Source organism: Mauremys mutica, chromosome 18, assembly GCF_020497125.1.
Source record: "Mauremys mutica isolate MM-2020 ecotype Southern chromosome 18, ASM2049712v1, whole genome shotgun sequence".
NCBI classification, from domain to species: Eukaryota; Metazoa; Chordata; order Testudines; family Geoemydidae; genus Mauremys; species Mauremys mutica.
In genome coordinates this window covers 25,739,175-25,757,342 of record NC_059089.1, presented here as the reverse complement: position 1 = coordinate 25,757,342, position 18,168 = coordinate 25,739,175, and the positions used below count along the sequence as shown (strand labels likewise).

Sequence of the window (18,168 nt, the reverse complement as noted above, 5' to 3'; positions counted from 1 at the left end):
ACCAATTATGATATATTGCACAAAGGGAGATGGCTATGGGTGAACCAATCAATATGTTACAAGTAACTGTGATCTCATGCTCTTTGTTCTAATTACTAATAAAAACCCAGCTCAAGAGAGCTCGGGACGCCTGCTTAACAAACCTCTTGACTCCGCGTCTCCTTGATCCCAACATCTGGTGACCCCGACGTGATACACCGGATCCCGAGGACCCCTGCTCATCCGACTGGAATAGTCTAGGTGCACCCGCTGGAAACAGCCACTCGTGAGTATGGGGAGCGATTTATCAGTGCCACAAAAGGCTCATGCTAAGGAATTATTTAAGCTCATTGAGGGGAGCGGTTGCCCAGCGGTTACGCTGCGGCATGTAGAGGATTTTGTTAAGGAAATAGAATGCCAATGCCCCTGGTATCCCGAAGAGGGGTCCCTGCAGCAAGAAGATTGGCAAAAGATAGGAACACAGCTCTTTGAGAAACCGAGAGCAGCAGTACAGCACCTGCTCATGTGGCAGTGCTGTACTGAGGCAGTGGGAAAACTGGGGCCACAGGCGTCTCTCACTGCCGCCCCGCTTCTCGCGCTGACGACACCGCCTCCGTACCCGCGGGTGCTACCACCAGCACCTGCGGTGTCGGATACGGGGCAGCGGCCCTCGGATCCCTCCGTTAATAAAGGAACTGATCAGCCTTGTTTCCGGGGGAATCGTGGGGGCTGCGTCCGGGCGGCGGTTGCGTTGGCGCGTGAGACGGGGGAATTGAATTTGGAGGAAGAACATCAGTGGGAGGGAGAGTTGCCCATGCTAATGCCTATAGCGGCAGGAGTCGATGCACAGGGCAATGCCGCCAGAGAGTGGACGGCGCTACCGTATACAGTACTGAGGGAAGTGAGAAAAGCTATCACAGAGACAGGCATCAGGTCTAATTTCGTGGCAGGCATCTTAGAAGGAATTGGAAATGGCTACACGATGGCTCCACAAGATTGGAAAGACTTATTTCGTATGGTGCTGACCCCCGCCCAGTATATGGTGTGGGACAGTGAGTTTAGGTTAGCTGCTGTGGGATACTCAACCCCAGCTGCCACGCCTGACCAGATTTATGGAGCAGGCCAATTTAGCACTATAGAGGGACAGTTGGAGTTAGACCCAGATACATATATTCGTACTAAACTTAGTGTTATGAGAGCTTTCAGAAGGGTTCCCGTAAGTGGGAAACCGACTAGGTCTTTCACAGCCACCCGGCAGCAGCCTGCAGAGCCGTATCCGCAGTTCATAGATAGGCTCAAGGAAGCAGTACAGCGGCAGGTTGATAACGAGGAGGCACAGACAGAGCTTTTACAGCGACTGGCCTATGAGCAAGCTAATGCTGATTGCAAGAAGGTACTGCAATCTATAATACATCGCCCCTCATACACTTTAGCGGACATGATTCAGGCTTGCGCAGATGTCGGTAGTCAAACCCATGCTATGGCTCTTTTGGCGGGGGCTATAAGACAAGGTAATAAACCCACGGGAAATTGTTTTAATTGCAAAAAACCGGGTCACTTTAAAAGCCAGTGTAGGGCACCTGGAGGGGGAGCACATAAAGGAAGACCCCAGGAAGGGGGTAGGCCCTCCAAAAAATGTCCTAAATGCAACAAGGGGTATCATTGGGCAAATCAATGTCGATCAGGACTGGGGCAGGGAAACCAATAAACGGGCCCTCCCCGGGCCCTGGAAAAACAATGGGGGCGGAAGAATTGACTACAGCGCAACCGGCAACGACCGGCAGTGCTGGGATAGACTTGTATAATCAAGAAGAAAAATCCTCATTCTTACCGGGGGAAGTTCTTTTAATGCCTACTCAATTAAAAGGGCCCCTTCCTGAAGGGACGGTGGGCATTATACTCCCTCGGTCATCAGCAAGCAAACAAGGAATTATGGTAGTTCCAGGAGTGATTGATGCTGATTATCAGGGAAAAATATATGTTCAGTATTGGAGTCACCTGCCTTTTACTTTAAGACGAGGGGACTCCTGGGCACAAATGATACTGTTGCCATATGAGCTCCCTGGAGAAAAATCACAGGTAACACGTACAGGAGGCTTTGGATCAACCCGTACTGAAGGCGACAGCGACTCTTCCTTTCACCCACAGGTGGCGGCGTTGGTACACCGAATATCCCTGCACAAACCTCAACGTAAGTATAACCTCCAAGGTAAGTGGCTGACCGGTTTGTTGGACACAGGGGCGGATGTTTCTGTCATAGCTGAAAAGGATTGGGAACCTAAATGGCCCTCTGAGATAGCCCCTGCGGTATTTGGGGTAGGAGGAAGCCAAGCATCTAAAAAGAGCTCTCAATGGTTACCGGTAAAATCCCAGGAACAAGGTCCCATAATAGCATATATTCAACCCTGCATATTGCCTTTACAGTTTAACATTTGGGGAAGAGATTTGTTAGAACAGATAGGGGCGAAACTGATTTTGGAAGATGAGTAAGCCTCAGGCTCTTCCGTTACAGTGGAAAACTGATAAACCAGTCTGGGTAGAACAATGGCCATTACCTAAAGACAAATTAGAAGCTTTGCAGCAATTAGTTGAGCAACAATTGAAAGATGAACACATTGAGCATACTACAAGCCCGTACAATACTCCTGTTTTTGTAATTAAGAAAAAATCAGGAAAATGGAGGCTCCTTCACGATTTGAGGGAAATTAATAAAATACTAGAACCAATGGGCCCCCTGCAGTGTGGCCTCCCCAATCCAAATTTAATCCCTTATGACTACCAGGTGGCAATAATTGATTTAAAGGATTGTTTCTTTACAATACCGTTACAGGAAAAGGATAGAAAGTATTTTGCATTCACAGTGCCAGTCCTGAACAACGCCCAACCCACAACACGTTATCATTGGAAAGTGTTACCCCAGGGCATGTTAAATAGCCCTACCATGTGTCAGTATTTTGTAAACACTGCTCTTCAACCTTTCAGAAATAAGTTCAAAAAGCTACTTGTATACCATTATATGGATGATATCTTAATAGCCGGTAGGCCCCTACCCACCACATGGAAAAGTGAGTTAACTGATATCTTAAGTCAATCGGGTCTGGTAGTAGCCCCGGAAAAAATACAGGAATCCGAACCTTTTCAATATTTAGGTCATAAAATGCTTGCAGCATACTCCATGCCCATACTTCCAAAACTTACCTTGCCAAAAAAAAAATTAACATATGTAGTACTACAGCAAATTCTGGGATCCATAAATTGGATAAGACCGTATTACAAGATTCCCACTTCTATGCTAACTCCACTGTTTAATGCCCTAAAATTAGGAAAGCAACCGGGAGACATAATATCACTAACAAACGAACAACGGGAGGTAGTGCATAAGGTCAACGAAGCCATGGCAGAAAGGTGGGTAGATAGAGCAGTACCTGACGTGCCCCCGTCCTTAATCATTCTTGGGGACACTAAGCAATTCATGGGGGCATTACTTCAACATACAAGTGAGAGAGAATTTATCCTCGAGTGGATGTATTTACCACACACACACAAAAACACACTCGTCCCATTGTCTGGAATGTTTGCTCAATTAATCACTAAAGGACGCAATCGAGCACTAAACTTGTTTGCCATGGATTTAGTAAACATTATTATCCCCATCCCCATCGCCACCTGGGAAGTTGCATGTATGCACTCGGAGGAGGTGCAAATAGCCCTAGCCAATTATGTTGGGTCCGTAACTTACCATACTCCCAAGGATCCTCGTCTCCAAGTTGCTCAGCATATTCCACTGAAAGTATTCTACTTGGTATCTCCCGTTCCCATAACAGAAGCTCTTACCATTTTCACCGATGGTGGCCCCTCCAGAGGGGTGGTTGCTTGGAAGAAAAATGACCAGTGGAAATCCCAGTTTACCTTACCGCAACGCTCTCCTCAGCGTGCGGAGCTAGCTGCGTTAATTCTTGCCTTTAACACATTTTCTGATCAACCAGTTAACCTCATTACAGACAGTTTGTATGCTGCCAATGTTGTTAGTAATATTGCTTCTAGTTGTGTTACTGCATCTTTGGATAATAATTTGCTTGGTTTATTTCTTTCCCTACAACTGATATTACGTCACCGACGACATCTATTTTTTATCGCACATGTTAGAAGTCATCAGCCTTTCCCCGGAGAAATCTCGCAAGGCAATGCCTATGCTGATAACGCCTTAAAGGCTTTCCCCTGCTCTCCTATGGAAAGTCACTCCTTACATCACCAAAATGCTAGGGCATTGGCCAAGCAATTTTCCATACCACTATCTGATGCACAAGCGATTATTCAGCAGTGCCCTGAGTGTACTGGAAACCTCGCAGGACCCGCTATCGGGGTAAATCCTCGGGGGCTAGGTGCAAACCAATTGTGGCAAATGGACGTCACTCGGTTCCCACCATTAGCTCCCTGGTCCTATTTGCATGTAGTCATAGACACTTATTCTGGCTATATATGGGCAACGCCACAAAAAGGGGAAAAAGCCAAACACGTCTGTAATCACCTCATTCGTTCCTTTGCAGTGATGGGAAAGCCATCAGCTTTAAAAACTGACAACGGCCCAGCCTATTGCTCTTCAGCGATGGCAGCGTTCTGCACGCGATGGGGAATCACGCATACCTTTGGCATCCCATACAATTCCCAAGGACAAGCCATTGTAGAACGAGCTAATCGCACATTAAAAACTGCTCTCCTGCGGCAAAAACAAAAAGGGGGAATTGTCCCCGGCAGCCTGACAGAAAAGGAAGAATGGCTGGCTCAAGTACTGTTTACACTCAATCATTTAAATCTATTACCTTTCAATTCTCAATTTTTCACCAGGGCACAACGGCATTATCAGACGACCGAAGTTCTTCCTGCTCCAAAGGTAACCTATCGTCAGCTACCTGGCCCGGAGTGGAGCGGACCTGTGCCACTAATCACCTGGGGGCGCGCGGTTACGCAGCTGTATCAACACCAAGCGGCCCGCTCTGGGTACCTGCACGATACGTTCGACCATACAAGGATGGCGTGGCATCAGGGACTGAGCAACCCCATCCCTGACTTCAACATACACTTATATGATGAACAAGGAAAAGTAACAACGGGCCGAAAACGAGGGGGCCAGCGAAATGCACCTGCCACATGGGGCCAAGTAAAGAACCTAGCTAATCAGGCTGAACAACTGTTGGAAAAAACAGGACAAGAGAAAACGGCAGAGAACTATATGATGGCATTAATAGCCTCCTTAAATGCCAATTCTGTACTTTTGTTAACAATAATTATTTTCAGTTTAACTACTGTCCCTACGGAAGGGGGACCGATAGTGACTGGGGGGGTTCATCTTAATATATGGGAGGTATTTGCAAAGACTTTAAACCAAAGTACCTTCTGCTTAACGGAGCAGAGGGCGGTGGGGGAGGTGCTAGGATCTTGCCTAATACCAGTATGCCATAATCCCAAAGACATCAACAATGATACATGGTTTTATAATTCTCTAGAACAAAATTCTACCCTTAGGGAATTAGGGTACCCCGGGTACCATAATTGGGGAGATCGACTAACGCACAAACCGCGTTTTGCCGTTACCCTGTTAACACCGCATGTTGCTAGTTTTAATGTTAGTTGTGCTAGAATGGTTAATTGTACCAAAAAGACTTGTATTCAATTCCCAAAAGGGAACTTCAATTGCTCAAGTATGGTTAATATATCATATATGTATGAGTACCTACAATTGCCAAGGGGCTGGTTCTGGTCCTGCCCCGGATATACCTTTAACTACATTCCAGCCAACATCAGTCATGAAACTCCATGCTGTCTTAGTAGGCTGTCTTTGGTTTTGCCTCAAAAGGAAGCTAAGGGTACACCACTTACTAAAACAAAACGAAGTGTATTCCTTGATGAAAGCTGTGATAGTCACGCGGCCCTAATTAGTAAGGCCGAATACGTCGCGCTGGCCGTATCCCTGGTTGGAGTGCCCGGTCTAGCGGCACGAAACAGTAGGAACATTAACGCCTTAGCCTGCTCGGCAGTAAAAGCCTTAAATACAACTTCTAAAGCTCTAGCCTTGTTAAATGAGGAACAGGGCGAATTAAGACATGGACTTTTGCAGAACAGAGCGGCCATAGATTATCTTTTAATGCAACATCATTATGGGTGTGAAAAATTGGATGGTATGTGTTGCTTTAACCTAAGCAATAATGAAAAAGCAGTGCACAACCAAATTGTAAAGCTACATAATTTAACAAAAGAAGTTACTATGGATGTTGGTTTTTCAGGATTCTGGGACTGGCTTACTGGATGGCTGCCAGACCTATCCTGGCTAAAGCAAATGTTTGCATATGTTATTGTTATAGTTGCAGGATTAATACTTTGTTGCTGCATATTACAGTGTATTCCTTCACTTATTAGCCTATTTGTCCACGGCTGCCCTTGGCAACGACTTAATACAAAACAGAGCATTCATTATGCCTGCAAATTGCTTAAAAACAAAAAGGGGGAGATGTAGTGAAACATGCTGTGCTGGCAAACCACACACGTGTTTATTACATTTACTCCTGGCTTAAGGTAAAGCAATGCTCAGGTTATTGATTAAGCACAGACTAGGTATAGCTCACGTAGTCCCTTCACCAATTATGATATATTGCACAAAGGGAGATGGCTATGGGTGAACCAATCAATATGTTACAAGTAACTGTGATCTCATGCTCTTTGTTCTAATTACTAATAAAAACCCAGCTCAAGAGAGCTCGGGACGCCTGCTTAACAAACCTCTTGACTCCGCGTCTCCTTGATCCCAACAACCTCACAGGACAGGCTTAGCACTTTGCAGGATCAGACTCAAGGAAAACAAGGCTGCAAGTTACCAGGTTGCTCAGGGGTGTTATTCCTTCTTTACAAGCTAGAACTTAGCTCCTCCAGGCTTTCCTCAAAGGCTAGCAGAAAGATCTCTCTAAAGTTCATTCTCACGGATGCAAAAACCAAGAGGATTTCAGAATCCTGAGAAGTCTGGTAAATTTCATACTTTATCCTTGACTGGTTCGGTAGGGTTTCAAGCAAAACAGTGGCAGAGCTGAGAAGAAAACCCACATGTCCTGAGCTCCAAGTCTAATCACAAGACCACACTCCTGCAACAAGCTGTGAATAGAAACTCACAAAGAATAAGGAATGAGAGCTATGAAAACAAGAGAAGCTTCCCACTCCCTGCAAGCCAAGACATTTGAGGGTCTGTTCTCTGCTTCTGCACATCCATCAAGGGTGGAACAAACCTTGCAGTAATGCACCTTCAATAAACATTCCCTGGATTTAACATCCACAAGATTTGCTCTTTTGCTGTGTCCTCACACAGGGACTCGTTCTGCTTCTTCTGAAGTCAATGAGGAAACTTTGAGCACGCAGCAGCCTCATCGCTCACTGAACTCAGTGGAAGTTGTTCAGCACCTCATAAGACCAGACCCCTAAATATCTGTCTGCACTTCCTCCCTTAGATGTTTCCTCTTTACACTCCTCCAAGTGCACTTCTGATGGCCACTCCAAAAAGAGCTGTGATCAAGAGATTTAGGAGATATAGCTCCTAAATTACGACATTATTGTAATGAATTCCCCAGCCCAGTTCAGTTTTCAGTCACTTTCACAAATATTCAGGATATCAACAAGAAATATCCCTCCACCTAAAGAAAAATAAAACCAGTAGAAAATATTACATTGTTTTCCTTTCACAACTTGTTGCCATGCCCCAGATATGCTAGCGTCTCTTGTAAATAGCCTGTCTTCACCTGTAGCTTTCTACAGAAAGAAATGCTTAGCATCTGCTTTGAGTCAGACACAAGAAGCCGCTAACACGACAGCTCTGCAGATAACATGCCAATAGTAGAACCACACTCAGGTTCTCGCTATCCTGGCAGCCTTGATATTTCCCCAAATTGCAACCTCCTAACCATAGCTTTGTTCTTTGAGGCTTACAAGAGCATACATAGCCATTTACAGGAATCTTGGATGGAGCTCTCTGCACTGAGGTTAACAGACTTCTTCAAGAAAGTTACAGTGCCCCTTTTGTCCATATAAACAAATCAATCTATATATATAAATGGGCAAACAGCATTTTAAAAGCGAAGAGATAGCTCCTCAGCTGGTATAAATCAGCACATCTCCACTGAAGTCAATAGAGCTATGCTTGTTTACACCCACTGAGAATCTGGCCCGGAGACTACTTGTAGGGAAAGAAAATGGCAGCTGTGGTGATTTTGGAAGCAGCATCTCAAGTCAGAATATTTCATGCCCTTTGAGCTTCCAGTTCAAACAAGTCCAAAAACTCAAATAATAGCACCAAGTTTCTCGAGGTTTTCATCTAACGCTATGAATCAGCTCCAAATTCATCTATAACCTGTTGTCAGGCTTGCAAAGCTGGAGCTGGTTTGGGGCTCACAATGAAACCCAGAAATATTTTGCTTCATTTACTGATATTTTGCATGGTCAGCTCCAGTTGCATTCAAATGACACCATAGAAGGAAAGCGGGATCCACTCGTGGCCGTCACAGAGTCATTCCATGAGCTGGCTACTTCAGTCAAAGTGGTGGGAACAGAATGGAATGCTGTATTAGAGGAAGAAACAGCAACATGTCTGACTATGGGTTCTGTGAAAGACTACTGGAGACAGTAGAGCACCTAAAGGAAATTGGGAGCCATTCATGATGAGGGAATAGGCTGCAGAAACATCTTCAGAAAAAGTTCCGAAAAGTTGCAAAGACTGCATTTAATGTACATCCTGATAAAGGTCAGTTAAGAACAGGGAGGCATGCTGCAGTGGAAATGCAGAGACACATCATTCCTAAAGCAAAGGGCATAAAAATATTAACAAACAGGTAAAAAGCAGGACTGGGAGCTCCACAAGCAGCAGCATTAAATTAAAAGGTTTAGAATTTGTTCAGAGAAGAACAAGGCGAAAGGAGTAGGAGGGGAGTAAGGGATCAAGAACACCATGGCAGAGCATTCTCACGGATCCTTTACTGGCATCTGTGCAGAAAAGGAAGGAGGTGGTAGGGATTCAGACCACACTCTATAGATGGCAACAGAAATGGGACCACATTATGAAACCTTTATTTACACTGGAGAGAACTTACAGTAGTCCCATGATGGAGAACTTGCCCACCTTGGTGAGCATTTGTGTGGACAGCCTCACTGGCATCAAATGGGAGCCAGTGCACATTAGTGTAAGTAAAGGTTCCACAATCCAGCTCACGGTGTTAACAATACTGGGCACTCTTGAGACAGACAGAACATTAGCCCCACTTAACCATTTCCCTGCTAATACACAGGCAAAACTCACCCCTCGGATCTGTCCCTCCCACTCAGAGTTGAGACCCAGGGGCAGGATAGCATAGATCTGTGGATAAGAAGAGGACTTTGCCTCCAGACTCTTTAGTCTCACCATCTCCAGCATCTGGCACTTTTCACACACAAGGAATCTGCACAAAACAAGTAAAAATAAACATTTAAGAGCGAGGGGAGGGGAAAGATTCGTAATCTGCATATTTGCATGAGACTACCCAGCAGGCTCGTTTACAGCCCAGCTGTCCCCTAATTGTGCTGGGGCCTGAAGCCTGCGGAAGCATTGGGTGGTTTGGACATTTCTTGCCAGATCACAGAGATCTTTATCATTTGGTTTCCCAGACAGAATAATGGGAAGTTTTCCTCCTTCCTGGCTTTTATTGTGTTATCCAATATCTTGTCATGCCATAAACACAAGTAGCAATTCATGAAGAAATGAGACTGCACAGCATATCGGAGAAGAAATCCTTTTACTCATTCAAACCAGAGCTGCCAATGAATTCATCCTGGTACCTGAGAATTAGGCAGTGGTTCCATTGGTGCCTGAATAGCACCATCGCACTAATTGCTGCTTGTGGAGGAAGGGGAGGAGCAGAAATTCTCTGTGACTTTTGTCTCAGTCAGCTGGCTCTGTATTGGCAGCTCTCAGTCATCAGAACCATTATGATAGATAATGCAGCTGCACTTTCAGCAGGGACCATGTGCAGATGTATTTTGTAGTTTTAGGATGGGCTTTTTTCTTTTCTTTTTCTTTTTTTTAAAGGGTAATAAAATCCAAAATACTATTTTGCATTCAAGCATGTTCTGCACCTTCAAAGAATGGGAAAAACTAGCCACTGTGCTTTGTATTTATTATTCAATTCCTAATGATTGCCCAAATGGCTCTCAAACTGTGGTCTGCAGAACACGAAGGTCCTCGTAGTCAGTTATGGCCAGGCTCCTCTCTGCCACTTTGGCAGCATAAAGAAGCTTTAAAGTAGGCAGAAATAGCTCTCTAAGAATCCCTTCTACTCAGGACCCTGAATCCTCCTCCATCCCCCACCTGCACCAGCCCTGCTGCCAGCCCCCAATACAAGGGGCGTGGCTGGAATACACTGCAATATAGCTGTTCTTCCCAAGGCTCATAGGAGACCGTGAGGAGCAGAGCATGAGGCAGAGCAGTAAAAAGTCCTCTCTAATTTACACTACGGACTGGGCAGGTCCCTGTAGGGTCCTGCACACAGGGAGTATATGTAGCATTCCTGGGTGGTCTCGGAGCTTGATTATGTCTTAGTGGTGAAGCACCTGTTGGTCACCCAGCACTAAATAGGTACAAGGGAAGAAAGAATATATAGGGTTGGAGATGGAGGAGGAGCTAACCAAGCAAAAGCAGGTTTGTGACTTAATACAACATGGGGTCAAGCACCAATAACTGTCAGTATTTTGGGACAGAACACAGTATAAGCTCCATTTCCATAGAGCCGATCTCATTAAAGGTGACCAAAACAATTAATTTGTGAACATTTATTTTGAAAGCTGAGAATAAATGAAAAATTTAAAATCAAAACTATTATTTAAAAAATTGTAAATGGCAAAACAAATTCAGAGCCAACTCAGCTGCTAAGCCCACAGAGTGAGGAGAAATAGAGCCACAGCTGGAATTTGTAAGATTTGGCAGAAAATTATAAATGGTTACTTTGCAATAAGCAGATGGAGGAAAAATGCTGCATGCAAAGAACGGTGACAAATGGCATTTTCCTCTCCTAGTTAAACAAGGAAGCGCAGAGTATAGTTATATACACACACCAGGAGGCCAGGCCAGGGTGTCAGCTCACATAACTAGTATGCTCAACACCTAAAGGTCAGCTACATCCCATGTACAGTCCTGGGATGTGCACAAGTGCTCACATCCAAATTGGGACCAAAGCCCTCAGCAGCCAGAAAGTTTGTGCGTGGGGAAGGGTGTTGTTGCATATCTTAGTTAACAAGAGTGGTTGGAATATGTAGGAAACTATCTATGAGGGCATTCTGCAGCTTGGCCAGGTGGAGATATAATGGTCCAGGGTGGAGGCATTACAAGGCCAGGGAAAGGGGGGCAGGATGAATCAAAGTAATAAGAGGTATATCCCTGGATACTGATGGAAGCCAAGACTGTTACACCTCTGTGAAGCAGCCAGCTGTGCAAGCAGCAGAGATCACTAATTTGTAAGAGTATGCTGCAGTCAGGAGAACATTTAGGGCATCATCTAAAGCCCACTGAAGTCAATGGAAAGACTCCCAAATTGGCTACCAGGGGTTTTGGAACATAATGAAGGTAAAGAAATGCTCAGGAGTTTGATCCCTTCACATTCCAGCAAATGGAGAAGCACATGCCATAGTGAGGGGATTCATGCTACAAGCCAAGGGTATGGGGTTATTAATAAGCCAGTTTCAGTCCATTAAATAACAATGGATGATGCAAGTTTTTTTTGTTTTTTACCACTTCTCTGACCAGTAGATGGAAAGATGCAGTTTCACTTTATTTTCTTGCAGCAATGACAAGAGCACAGTACAGTGAGGAGCCTGAGGTGTGAGAAGCAAAGTGTGAAGGAGAAAAAATAAAGTGACAGTCCCACTGCTGGCAAACTTCATGCTGTGAAATTGTTTACTGTAATGATCTGTCAGGAGAAGAATTATTTCAGCTAGTGCTGGCCGCTAGGAGAGGGACACTGAACAGGTAGATTGCTTGGCATTTTGAGGTATAGGGTCCCACACTGGGTGGACAAATGATCCACAACAAGGCAGGATACTGAATTAGATGGGCCATTGATCTGATCCTGCTTAGCAGGAGGCTGGATATTGGACCAAATGACCCAGTGTCCTACTCGGACATGGCATGGTACTGCTTAGACAGCTACGCATGGTGTTTTACTGATACGTGGTTTCCAAACTGAGGTTAGTGGAGCACTTGAGAGCTAACTGGTCACATGGTGCTGGCTCTTCTCCTTGTTTCCAGCTGCTAAAAATCACATTAAAAGAAGCTAAGAAAAAACTCCCTTTCCCCCGCCTTCCAAGGTAGGAGGGTTAAACAGAAGGTATCCCATAAAGGGAAGGCATTAAGTATTGTCATCACACCAGACAGGAGGCTTCTGAAGCTTAGTAATCACTATCTGTACAATAAGAGAGAGGGTGCAAACTTACTCCCATCACAAAATTCTCTTGCAGTGCTTAGCAGAGCAACCCAACCTTGAAAGTGCCAGAAATGCTGTGACAGGATGTTAGGGAAGGTGGATTTTGAGGGGGGAAAAAAGAATTGCTGGATGAGGGAATGAGAGAGCTTCCAGCTGTACTAGTGTTGCACAGACAACCTTACTTATCTATAAAAGGGTGTCTCTGTACTCTGCATTCCAGTCCTGGTGCCAGGGTGTCTTTGCTAGATATACTGTACACAGCAGCTCAGCCAATCTGAACCAGCTGTTGTGTTACTGGGAGGCCTTCAATCTTCAATTCCATTTTTAATGTGCATTTCAGGTATTGATTTTATTCCATGCTCACCATCATTTGCATTTTTTCCACAGTTACTAAACAGCAGACACTCAGAGCTGAGAAGATCAGCATTTTCCATACCATCCAGCACTGGGTTTAACTGTTTGCTAAAGTTTCGATAGACAGATTTCTTTTAGCACTTCCTTCCCTTTTTCAAATTTCTCCCTAGTCAGTCCTCCCCAACACCCTATACTCCCTTAGTCCACCAGTCAAAACAAAGTAAAAGATTTGGGAATCCCAAACTACTGGCAGATTATCTACCTGTGAAATCCCAGGCTCCTTTGGGCTTTTGCTCATGTCTCTTCACCCAGCACCTGATTTAGGAGAGTTTCTGGTTCCCACCATTCCACCAGCACTAGCCTTAGCCTCACCATTCACTTTATCTGTATCCAATCACCTTGCACCACAGAAATTAAAGGACTGGGTCCCAGAGATGATCTCTGAACAATATGACAAGTTTTTGCCCTCACCTTTAAGATCCTACCTAATTTCATTCCTGTCTGTATCTCTAATCTCGCATTTATCATGTATCCCCTCTGCTCCAAGAGTGATGCTGGCCTTGATGGCCCATTTATTGTCACTTCCCACTCCCATCCATATGCCTTTTTTCCAATCTGTCCTCTAGGCATGAAAGGCCCTCCCCTTCCTGCTTCATCGGTGCACTAACCTCTTCCCATGCAAATCCCACCCAAAGACTCTTATCTCTCAGCCATTATGCCAAAATGTCCCATGGCTACAAAAATCAGAGTCAGGTTTCCTGTGTGCATAGATGCATCAGCTTTCTCTGTACACACATGCCACTGCTAAATCACCTGCACAATATGCTGGCTGCTAACTGTTTCAAGGGAGTCAGGAAGGGGATCCATCCAACAGTTCCCAGACTTTACTGGTTCAAATGCCACTTTATTAAAAATTTGTTGTGAAGTGAATGGATGGAATATCAAGCTCGCATACCACGATTTGGGAACCCCGGAAGAGAAGACACAAAAGCCACCACCTGATTAGGCAATAACAGGGCTCTTTTCTTCCTTGGATATTCAGCACTTCTCCTGCTAACTTTGCAATCTTGCCTCATTCATAGGATCTGTTTGGAAAGCAAATTCTGCACTCAGGAAGAAACCGAAGCCTAATAACATGGTAAGAAACAAGAGAAATACAAAGGGCTTCTGAAAGGAAAAAAGGAGGGATGGCATGTCTGTTGGAAACTGCCAGAGCTTCTATGAAGTGAATCTCATCTCACCCTTAAAAGGTTAATAAACTTCCACTACATTTTATAACCCATTGATCACAGTCAGCATGTCCAGATAGCGATTTCTATTCTGGTCTTGTCCTAATTCTATTAAATACTTTACCAAGGAAGAGATAGCAAGGGTTAGAGACAGAAAAACGCATGAGGCAATTTCAAATTTAAGTACAGAGACATTCTCAAGTACTCAGATGGCTTCCCTAGAGAATATCACCTGGGCTTTTTGATGTTCTTAACAGTATCTCCCCAAATCAAACAACTTATTTTCCTCTTAATCTGTCCTCCATTTGAACTCTGTTCCCCAGCAGTTCCCAGTGTGGCACTTTGGAAATACTGGCTAGAATCATTACCTAAATCCATTATCAAAATTAATCCTTGATGACTGAAATCCTGAATTCACCCCAGTGGAGCTTATATAGAAATGCCTGGGAATATTCATACGGAAAACTCATTGTAATGAGGCACCCTCTTCTCCCATTAGCTCACCTATATTAATTGTTTTAGATGCAAAAGAAAAATTGACAAAAGTGAGAAAGGGACTTCCTCATTTTAGTTTTAGACATACATCCTAACTGGAGAAGTGGCCTTATAGAAAACAAACTCCAAAGTGGAAACAAAAGTTTAAAACTTCCATGTCTGTCTAACCAAAGCCACAAGAGAAGAAATGTCTGTTATCCTTTGTCCTGGCACTGTAACCGATTAATTAAGCTGTTTTGCAATTCTTCCTCATCAAGGAGATATTTGTACAGTGGGAGAGACACTTTAACAGTCCTCTTTATGAAGGGACAGCTTCCCATTTCTCCCTCATTGTTCATCTTTGTTCTAAATTCTACAATAAATGTTTCCTAACCCTTCTGTATCCACAAACAGTTAAATATTAAATATTTCTCAATTTCTAAAAGCATCTTTCCTGGAGTTTCATCCTGGATCTAATTTAAGATCTAAAATTTAAGGCTTCTGGTGTTCCCAACATGAAGTCCTAGGACACTTGAGAGATGCCTTCTCTGAAAGAGGTGCTTCTGACTGAGACCACTTCAAGCAGAGGATGTCATGCTAAGTAGTCAAATATTGCTATTAGCTGCCCCATTGTTAAAAATCTGGAGCAGAGCAGATGAATAATGGAGGCCAAGAGGCTGGACTCTGAAATGTCTCCTTACCAGATTTTCCACTTTTATCTTATGTGTAAGCAGACTTTTTTCCCCAGAGTTGTACAGAACACTGGTGTTATGTACACTCATTTGTTACTGAAGGGTTGTTCATGAGAAGTGAGAAAAGCTGGCTGCTTTGCTACTGTACAATTGCTTGTGATTTTTGGGACATAGGTATGTTTTAAGAAAAATGCATTAAGTCTTTTTCTTCTTTAAAACAGCCACATTTTAAAATATTATGGACATTGCAAACAGATAAAAGGAGAAACTGGCTGCAGAGTGCTTTGACATTTCACAATGAAAAGTGCAAATTGCTTTGACAACGTCCTTTGACTTAGCATTGCTTTATGCTGAAAGGTAAATCTGAAAGGTAACCAGCCAGAATGCAATCTGAGTTATCTGGGTTGCTGCTGAAATGAAACAGGAAGCTTGCTGGGAACAGACAGAGTACAGATTCTAAACAAGGAGAAAGTTTGTTTATACAAAAAAAAAAAGAAAAAAAAAAAGATGTGGAATAAATATATTTCTGAGTCCAGTGCATGCATTTACCTTCCATTTAGGATAAATAGAAGCACATTTTATATATACCAGGCAGAAGCAAAACTGACCAAAGGAAACCAGAAGAACTTGGAATTCAAACTTCTGCAACACAGGACAGAACTTGCACGTCCTCTGGGCAAAGCTATATCCCCCCACAATATAAAGACAGTTCTAACTGCTCCATCCCCCAGGAGGGTGGAGACCACAGACCATTCATATTGAGGAAACTGGTCAAAGACTACACATAGATCAAATAGAATAACGAATGATCATCATTAAGGCTATGTTTTAGTCACTGGTATTTTTAGTAAAAGTCATGGATCGGTCAAGGGCAGTAAACAACAATTCATGGCCCGTGACCTTTGTAATCTGAACAGATGCCCCAAGCACTTTAGGCAATCTCACCGATAAAGACGAAACATTAAAATACACTTATTAACTACCGAAAGATAGATTTTAAGTTATTATAAGTGTTTTGAGTTACAGTGTGTCACAATAGTCTCTCCCCTCTGCTGATTGGCTATTTGCTCCAGCCTCCTCCTACCCCAACTTCACAGTCACTTCACCTCAGCCTCACTCCATCTGCCCTCCCTGTTCCCCTTCCTTTCCCTTCCTCTTCTCCCGTCTCCTCTATCCTTTTACCTCTTTACCTTCAGTGTCCCCCTCTCTCTTTCTGTTTTACTAACTCCCTGCAACAACCCCCTTCTCCTTCCCCAGGAAAACCCCACAACCATGGCATTAACACAACACTTGCCAACATTCATATTGTTCACTGCTTATGTTCTATCCTTTCCCCCCACCCCTTAGTCTGTCTGGTCTATTTAGATTGTAAGCTCTTTGGGGCAGGGTCCTTCCCTTATTTTAGGTTTGTTAAACCACTAATGGAACAGAGTCCTGCTCTCATTCAGGACCCCCACGGGCACTGATTTAATATACACACATCGTTTATATATATATATGTGTGTGTGTATGTATAATATTTGTGTGTGTATATGTATATATATATATATATATTATATAATATTACAGACATATTACTACAACAACAAAAAAGCTGGATGGTGAAATCTTTCTAGCAGACACCCCATCTAATATCCTCCCTAGTCTATAAGCCTCGATACAATTGAAGTCCAGACCAAAAAGAACTGTAACGTATTTGGTAGAACTTCCACAACAAAGAGGAACATTAGAGCTCTGTTTCTGTTTTGGATCCAGGCGGGTCACAGCAAGTCTCTGATGTGAGGAGGAGGACTAATGAAAAATTTAAAACATATGTTTCTGTGCAGTTTCCGCAGCATCACGCAGCAAGACTAATATAGATAGTCAGGCACTGTGGCCCAGCACTGTGGGCACGCACGACACAGAAGCTGGACTGGCTTGGCTTTTTGGTTTAAACAGAGCTTGTAAAAATTGTTGCCAAACAACAGGCTACTGAAAAGCAACCTGAATAACAGTATCTCTGAACCCAGTACTTACATCTGCCATTGAGTGCAGTGGGACATGCAGGCCCTCAATACTTCTCAGGATCAAGCCTAATTATACAAATATTTAGAATCAAACCTCTGGAAAGCAATGCACACTCAGCACCTCAAGAACAAGGCCCTTCACACCAGACAATGCTTTCCCGGATTCCAGTCTTAAATCCCCACAGGCCCTGTGGGAGGGAGCAAAGTCAGTGTTATGCCTATTTCACCAGTGGGGGAAATGAGGCAAAGGTCAAGGGTCTGCCAAAGGCCACAGAAGGAGTCAGTGAAAGAGCTAGGATTAGTTATTTACTTAGTAATAACTGGTGTTTACTGGATCAATACCAAGTAATGGCATCTTAAATTAGATAATTAATCTCCCGTTACCTCTTAAGTGTTAAATATGCTGCATTAGAACTGAGTGAATAGTGGAGAAGATCCAAGATTATTTATTTGAATTAAAAAGCCAATTTCAGCTTAACCATATTCACCTTTTAGTCTTCACTTTCCACAAGCATTTTGGGCTTTATCAGGACACAAACTCATAAAAAGTCAGTTTTATGCTTCGATAGGTGGATTTCAAGGTGTAAATTTCACTGTAAAAATCACAATCACAAGGCTGTTGAATGATGCATGTTCAGCAATCAATCAGAAAACAAAAACAATAACCACATGTATGTAACCAGTCCATCTCCTGAAAACTGCCTGCGTGATGACCTGTAGACCATGAACCATTTAATAACAAAATTTAAAAAGAATTGTGAAAAGCTGCATAAAACATGAGAATATCATGGTGTCAGGGACAAAACTAACGAACACAGGTAAGCTACAGCAGAACCGCCTGATTGGCCAACCCATCTAATTGGCTGAGGGGAACCAGCAGATGTGCTCTTAAGCCCAGCAGCAGGTCACTAGGTGCTCAAAACTTATGCCTGCAGCTGTGATCACTTCTGTGCCT

The 18,168-nt window shown here is 43.7% G+C and overlaps 1 protein-coding gene and 1 long non-coding RNA gene across 4 annotated transcripts in view; one reads left to right on the top strand and one right to left on the bottom strand.

Moving 5' to 3' along the window:
• Nucleotides 1–18,168, bottom strand: part of CRB2 (crumbs cell polarity complex component 2) — a 134,429-nt gene that overhangs the window by 86,501 nt on the left and 29,760 nt on the right. The window lies entirely within an intron of this gene.
• LOC123352438 lies at nucleotides 250–4,937 on the top strand. Its single transcript, XR_006574178.1, has 3 exons — nucleotides 250–265; nucleotides 2,128–2,170; nucleotides 4,825–4,937. It is a non-coding gene; the product is annotated as an uncharacterized LOC123352438 (long non-coding RNA).